Here is a 7,713-nt window from a genome sequence, read left to right as displayed (position 1 = left end):
GGAGATGGTAAATCTGCCTCTGAATGACTGAGAGTAAGAGATGTCACTACTGTCACCCCAGATAAAGACAATCCACTCCAGTCCTTTTCCAGCAGCCTGTCTGATCCAAGCAGCATTAATATCACTGCTGAACCCTGAGTATGTACATGTCAGTCTGTGGGAGTCTCCAGGCCTTTTAATCACTGGTTCAGACTCAGTCAGTGTTTGACCCTCAGTACCTACAGACAAAAACATAATTAATTTCTTTATTTCAAACATTTCATAATGTTTGCAGAAGAAATGTGCTGTCCTTTCCAGCCCAGTAAACTGACACTATAAGAAAAACAAACATAAAGCCAGGACAGCTCATTGTAAAAGTCATGTCTTTCTGCTCAGTCTACAGTCATGAAAATCAGCCATGTAGTCCTTGTGTTATATTTGGCAACACTTGTGTAAAAATCTGAATTTGCATCAGTTTCTTCTCCTCAAAAATCTGAATTTGCATCAGTTTCTTCTCCTTGTTTGTGTGTCATGTCACACAAACTTCTGCACACCACTTATCAGGTAATTCTTATCAGGTAAATGCACAAACTATGCTTATTATCTATTACATAATATATAATAATTTTCTTTCAAAATGTATGAATTTCTGATAAATTTGTAAAAAATCTCCATATGTAATAATCACTAAACACATGTTCTATGAAATTAATATTACTGTGGGAACAATATGACTTGTTACTGTTACAGATCATGTTGATGGCATCTCTGAAAATGTTTCACAAACAACAGCTGTTGCTTCAAAACCAGCACTAAATGAGTAAATCATTTTATCAGACGTCTAAACCTCCACAAAAAAGTACAGTCCTCAGTACCTTCAAATAAGCAGCCCATTGGATACAATGATGCAGATATTTTATTTGTCCTTTCACCAGTGAAAGTAAATCTATCATCCTTATCTGACCAGTTCATTAAAAGAATGAGAAAAGTGAACCAAATATGAAGTCTGAACATCATGAAAACTATTTGCTGTATCTCTGTTCAGTCTACAGTGGGTACAATGTTTTACTCTCTGTCTTAAACTCTTTAGCATTTATGTAAAAATGAACAAAAACATAGTTTTGCATCAGCTCCTCCCTCTCAAAGAGAATCACACTAAAGCCAATTTCAGGATACTAGAATTTATTGACTTAACTATTGTTACATTAATTGCATTCTGATCAGACAAATCTTGTAAATCCACACTTTCTTTGTATTTATTTACTCTTTGGTCACCAAATCATACTTGATAACTCATTAAGGGTTATGATGAGTAGGGGAGACCGGGGATAGTTGTAACATTTTTGACATTTCTGTCTGTGGCTTGGAGCTCTTTTAAGGTAGTGGATTGAAAATTTAATGCAAAGTATTTACATGTCTCTGCTATTAAATAGTGCAGCTATTTTCTCTGCAGCACAATTACCCATTGCATGGTATGCTCTCAAACACAAAGAATGAAATGTTACAATTAACCCCATAGTCTGGGTTAGTTGTAACATATCCTGGGGTGAAATGTAACACAATGAAATAAGGGTACTGACAAAACATTAACATGTAATCTTTGTTTATTCAACACATGAATGCACTTAGAGCCATTTATGTAGCTATGTGTGTGTGACAGAATGCAGAAATCTAGCTTTTGAACATATTCCAACCCCCCAAAAAAGACAAATTATGGAATTTTCTGCAACTGAATATTTCATTAATTTTGGTTGGTCTTCCTTGAGTTTGGCCTCATTGGCTCAGTGGGCATTATAACCTACAACTCTTGCACCAACTTTTGAACATAACAATGAAGCTGAAAAAATGTAGTTGTGCACCAGCATCGCAATTCCATTATTTTTTATCATGGCTTACCTTGGTGTGGTTTGCAAAGTGCTTCAGAAAGATGAGGAAATCTGTTTCTTGCACCCATCCTGATTTATTTCCACTACCAATACTTCCTACTGGTCCATCTCTGACACAGTGGTCTGCATAATGTATGTGTGGGAACACAAACAGTGGAGGAATTGTGTTGCCAATGGCATTAACCCCATATACAAAGGTGACCAGTGAACCTCTCTCTGCTGATGTCATTGCCCCAACTTGTTTAATATAAGTTAAAGTAATAGTGTGGTAAGTTGTAACATCTGCATTATTGTTACAACTAACCCAGACTGTTGCTGTTACAACTGACCCAGACTCCTATAGCCATGAACTAGCTAACATTACAGCCAACGGCTAAAACATTAGCACTAAAGTCCTACACAGAATATATCCCCATAGACATACAAATAACATAATTTAAGTTTGATTAGTTTAACTGCAAAGCAGATAATGCTATTAGAAATTGAAATAAAGTAGAAAAACTTACTTTTTGGCATACAAATTACTTTTTTTCATGTTAAATTGTCTGTGTTTGACAAAATGTGCTGATTTTTCACATGTGATAGCAAAACTGAATTGGGCATGCACAGGATGAATCACATCATTTGAAACTTAGCCCTGATTGGAGAAATTGGAAGTGTTACAACTGACCCACGTTACAACTATCCCCGGTCTCCCCTAAATCAACAGGAATTAAAACTGAACTTTAAAACTCGTTTATTATTATTTTCTGATTCGATTGGTCAGTTGATAGCAGCAATTCATTTATATAAATGTGAAAACTTAATTTAACTTGTTGATTTGATGTGCTGAGTTTTTGTGCACTGTGGCTTTTGAGCATAAAAATAAACAGCAGAATCATCATTCATCAAGCTGTTCATGTGCTGATACACATACTTTCTGCTAAACCCTGAGTATGTACAGGTCAGTGTTTGACCCTCACTACCTACTGAAATGTTAGCAAATTATTAGTGTAATCGCATTTCTTTGCATCAGTTAACTCATCCAACAGAATGTCTGTCAGCTGAGAAACAAAGCAGAAACTGTAAAACAACTAAATAAACTGATCTGGTCATTGTTAAAGTCAGAATGTCTTTGAACAGTCAACAGTGTGTCTGTTAGACTGAATCCCAACGTTTACTCTTGACCATATATATTTATATTGAAATTTGTTTTGCATCAACTCCTCCTCAGCAAAGAATACCTGAAAGAGGAGAAAATTATCCTGATTTAATGGTGATCACTGTAGCTGATGAGCAGTGGCCCCTTTGAAAGCAGCATGTGCTGTGCAAACTCCTCAGTTGAGTGAATGACCCAAAATGTTGTACTTGTACTCCATTTGTATGCTCCCGGTTCTTGTCATCGTGTTATTTCTACTGGGACAATGTCATGGGCATCATCCAGAGAGCACTTTGCTCAACTCAGCAGCAAACTGTTCATGTGCATCAGAAGCCATTGGAAATATTGGTATGTATTCAGTAAGAGCCCTTAAGATTCCTGTTATAAAGCTGGTAAAGCCAAAGGGACACAACCAGAAACAAAACTTCAACTAAATCACTGACCAACTAACTGCTCTATGTTTTAAATAGGTAATAAAATAACATGTTTCCTAACAAATTAATAAGTCCTAATATGGCACTTCTTTAAAAATGTATTGTAGTTGCAAACTTTGACACCCAGGGAACTAAAGGTTAGATGAAGATAAAAGCAAGAAAAGCTTGTCAAAATGTAGGTCCTTATGTAGACCTAAAAGCCTTCTCTCACATAAACAAGGATCCAACAAAAATATACATGATTAATAAAACCAGTGACATTATAATCAGCTCGACTTGTTTGAATAATGGCCAAAAACAACTGTTAACAGGCTTAATTCATGTGCGAGACAAATTCTTTCCATCATGATAGCAGAGCTAGCTTTTAAGGGGCTAAGCAGGCAGGGAGTTGTTTACTTCCTGTCTAAAGTTTCTGCCAAGAGGACAGAAGTCTGCTACCGTGATTTTACTAGGTATGATGTCTGTGTTGTGTGGGGGAGAGTGAAACAGAATACACTGACATGAGACAGTTGAATAAGTGTGTGTTGCTTTTGATGTGTTGGTTGTGCAGCTGTTCAGACTTTATTTGTGTAACAGTTACAGTCAGTGTGCTGTGATCCTGCTGTCAGTGTTTTTGTTCAATGAGACTCACAACATCCAGCAGCAGCAGAGCTACAGTTTTCTACAGGGAGCTTCTCTCCTTCTGTTGCAACCAAGTGTCTTATATAAAGTCTTTATGTTAGTCTGGAAGGAAGTTTATTTTGTGTACCAACGGGTGTATAAAGTAGAAAAAGGAAAGTTCTAAAAGACCTACTCATAGTTTTCGGATTATTTTTAATTATTCATTAAAAACTTTTAACAAAGTCATACAAGGTGAATTTAAATATTTACACATAAAAATAGAAAAACAAAATATTTAATGTTCAAAGTTCTTTATGAAGCTATTTTATTATTTTTTGTTGTTTTTGTTGCTTAAATGTGCTGGACATGCCTTGAATGGTAGAAAGCAAATTCTGACTTGGCTGAGTTTTTGTACAGCGTTTCGTTCTCTTGTGTCACTGTGGTTCTCGAGCACAATAATAAACAGCTGAATCCTCAGTCATCAAACTGTTCATCTGCAGATACACCTGCTTTCTGCTGTTGTCTCTGGAGATGGTAAATCTGCCTCTGACTGACTGAGAGTAGTAGATATAGCTACTATCATACTCAATATAAGCAATCCACTCAGGTCCTTTTCCAGCAGCCTGTCTGATCCAAGCTGCATCAATATCACTGCTGAACCCTGAGTATGTACAGGTCAGTCTGTGGGAGTCTCCAGGCCTTTTAACCACTGGTTCAGACTCAGTCAGTGTCTGACCTACAGTAACTAAAAAGTGTTAAGAGTTCATTAGTGTATTCAAATTTTCTTTCCATAGTTTTATTTGTCCAATTAATTAGTTTGCTCTTAAAGAAGAAATTCAACAGAAAAACAAAAAATTCTAAATAAAAAGGTCTGATCATTGTAACAGTTGTTGTCCAGTCTGCAGAGTGTATGTTGAGTCTTTGTGTTTTGTGCTGCGACATATATGAAGACAGTAAAGATAGCAGTTTTGCATTGTCTCCTCCTCTTTTCAACACCTTTTAATTCATGAGGCATAATTTAAACTGAGGATACCATGAAGAGTAAAGACACTAAAGTCATATAATATGAAGGAATAAAAATAATCTACAATCCATTCATGGTCTTAAAGCTCCTCCTCTGTGTGTTTCATTCTATAACTGTTCAGGCACTTTTTGTGTGTGTTTTTGTTCAGGTCATGCTAAACACAGTTCTAATACAAGTAACTGTGTGTAGTCTCCATGCTGTCAGTGTTTGTGTTCAATGAGACTCACAGCATCCAGCAGCAGCAGAGCTACAGTTTTCTACAGGGACCTTCTCTCCTTCTGTTGCAACCAAGTGTCTTATATAAAGTCTTTATGTTAGAGGGGTTTTTTTTATTATTCACTGAAAGCTTTTAACACAATCATAAATTTTGATATTTACACTTGAAAATAGGAAAACTGAATATTTAATATTCAAAGTTCTTTGATGAAGCTGATTGATTTTTTATTGTTCTTGTTGTTGCTTAAATGTGCTGGACATGCTTTGAATGGTAGAAAGCAAATTCTGACTTGGCTGAGTTTTTGTAAATAGTTTCTTCCTCTTGTGTCACTGTGGCTCTCGAGCGCAATAGTAAACAGCTGATTCCTCAGTCGTCAAGCTGTTCATCTGCAGATACACCTGCTTTCTGCTGTTGTCTCTGGAGATGGTAAATCTGCCTCTGACTGACTGAGAGTAGAAGCTGCCACTATTGTCACTCCAGATCCAAGCAATCCACTCCAGTCCTTTTCCAGCAGCCTGTCTGATCCAAGCACCATGAAAATCACCACTGAACCCTGAGTATGTACATGTCAGTCTGTGGGAGTCTCCAGGCCTTTTAATCACTGAATCAGACTCAGTCAGTCTACAGTTGTGTAAATCAACCATGTAGTCCTTGTGTTATATTTGGCAACACTTGTGTAAAGATCTGAATTTGCATCAGTTTCTTCTCCTCAAAGAGGAACACGTAATGTCACATAAACTTCTGCACACCACTTGTATTAGTCAGGTAAATCTTATAAATGCACAAATTATAGTCTTTATCTATTACATAATAGATAATAATTTGCTCTCGAAATGAATTTCTGATACATTAGTAAAAATCTTCATATGTAATAATTATTAAACACATGCTCTATGAAGATAATAAAACTGTGGGAACATTATGACCTGTTACTGTTAAAGCTCAAAGGTAGGAAGAGTCTCCAGGCCTGGTATGGCAGCAAAACACACACAGACACACACACACACACACACACACTCAAACTTGTACACAGGGAAATGAGGAGCAGATCACACCAACAAGCAACCACAAACACTCCGATAGTCAAATAGAACTTATAATATTCATTAAACCCCCAAAAAACACATGAGCCCTGGGTCCCTACACCCAGGCCTACAACAACTTAACAAAAATCCAAACATTAAATATTAAAATTAAACAAAACCTAAATAAATTCAAACAGAATTCAAACTCTGATATATTTAAGATTCAAAACTGAAGGTCAGCGCAATATTCTAGGAGCAGGATTTATGCATTTTTTAGGAATATTACATTTTTAAATTTTTTGTTGTTTGTTTGGTTTTTTTTACCAAATGAGTAAAGATTACATTACAGAAACATTATTGGTGTTAGATGAGTTATTTAGTGTTTAATAAAGTAGATAAAAACACACTCTCATCTAAGTATGAAAGTACAAAATGAAAAGATGAAAGATGTCATATGCAGCTGTAAAAGATCTAAAACTGAGCAGCATACACAGGGCTTATAACGTACAATCATCTAAACAGAACACTGCTTTCACATTTGAACAAATGAAGATGTAATTGAAGAAATACTCCTTCTTTCCACCTATATTATATATATTATATATTATCTATATATTTTATATCTATATTGTATGTATTCACCTATTTTCACTATTCTAAAGTACATGACTTTTTTAATTGTGCAAACCTATATCAGTAGTCTTAGAGCTCCTCCTCTGGCAGCTTCATACTATAAGTGTTAAACCAATGTAGGGTTTTTGTACAGGTCTCTTCATGGTTTCTGTTACTGTGTCACTCGATGTTACTGCTGCACAGTAATACACAGCAGAGTCCTCTGGCTTTAAGTTGGACAGTCTCAGATACACCATGCTGTTGCTGTTGTTTCTGGTGATTTCTACACGTCCTTGCACACTGCTGGCATAAATGGTTTTACTTGCATCAAACCAAATGACCCCCATCCACTCTAGTGTTTTTCCTGCAGGGTGTCTGATCCAGTGCATTCCTGCTTGGCCGAAATTAAAACCGGTTCCTCTACAGGAAAGACTGAGGGCTTCTTGGGGCTTTTTTAACACTGGAGTGGAAGGAATGGACTCCAAAGCCTGACCATTCAAACCTGCTGAACAACCAGAAGAAAAAACAGATCAGTGAAAATCAGGAAGAAAATAATGATTTAAACAAATGATCTAAATAAAAATAATAACTTATGTATCACAATATGAAGCATCATACAGGGCAGACAGACAACTGTCAGCAGGACAGACAGTCTGAACATCATCTTGAAAGTGAAGGTGTGAATGAAGTGCTTGAAATGAAGCAGACGGCTCCTAAGAGGACCGAAGTCTGCCACCGTGATTTTACTAGGGAGGGACTAAAATATGTGGCTTAAATATTATTCAAATGTATCTAAAA

This window comes from Pelmatolapia mariae, linkage group LG4, assembly GCF_036321145.2.
Source record: "Pelmatolapia mariae isolate MD_Pm_ZW linkage group LG4, Pm_UMD_F_2, whole genome shotgun sequence".
NCBI lineage: Eukaryota > Metazoa > Chordata > Actinopteri > Cichliformes > Cichlidae > Pelmatolapia > Pelmatolapia mariae.
The sequence above is the reverse complement of the archived record's forward strand: the minus strand, read 5'-3'. Positions refer to the sequence as shown.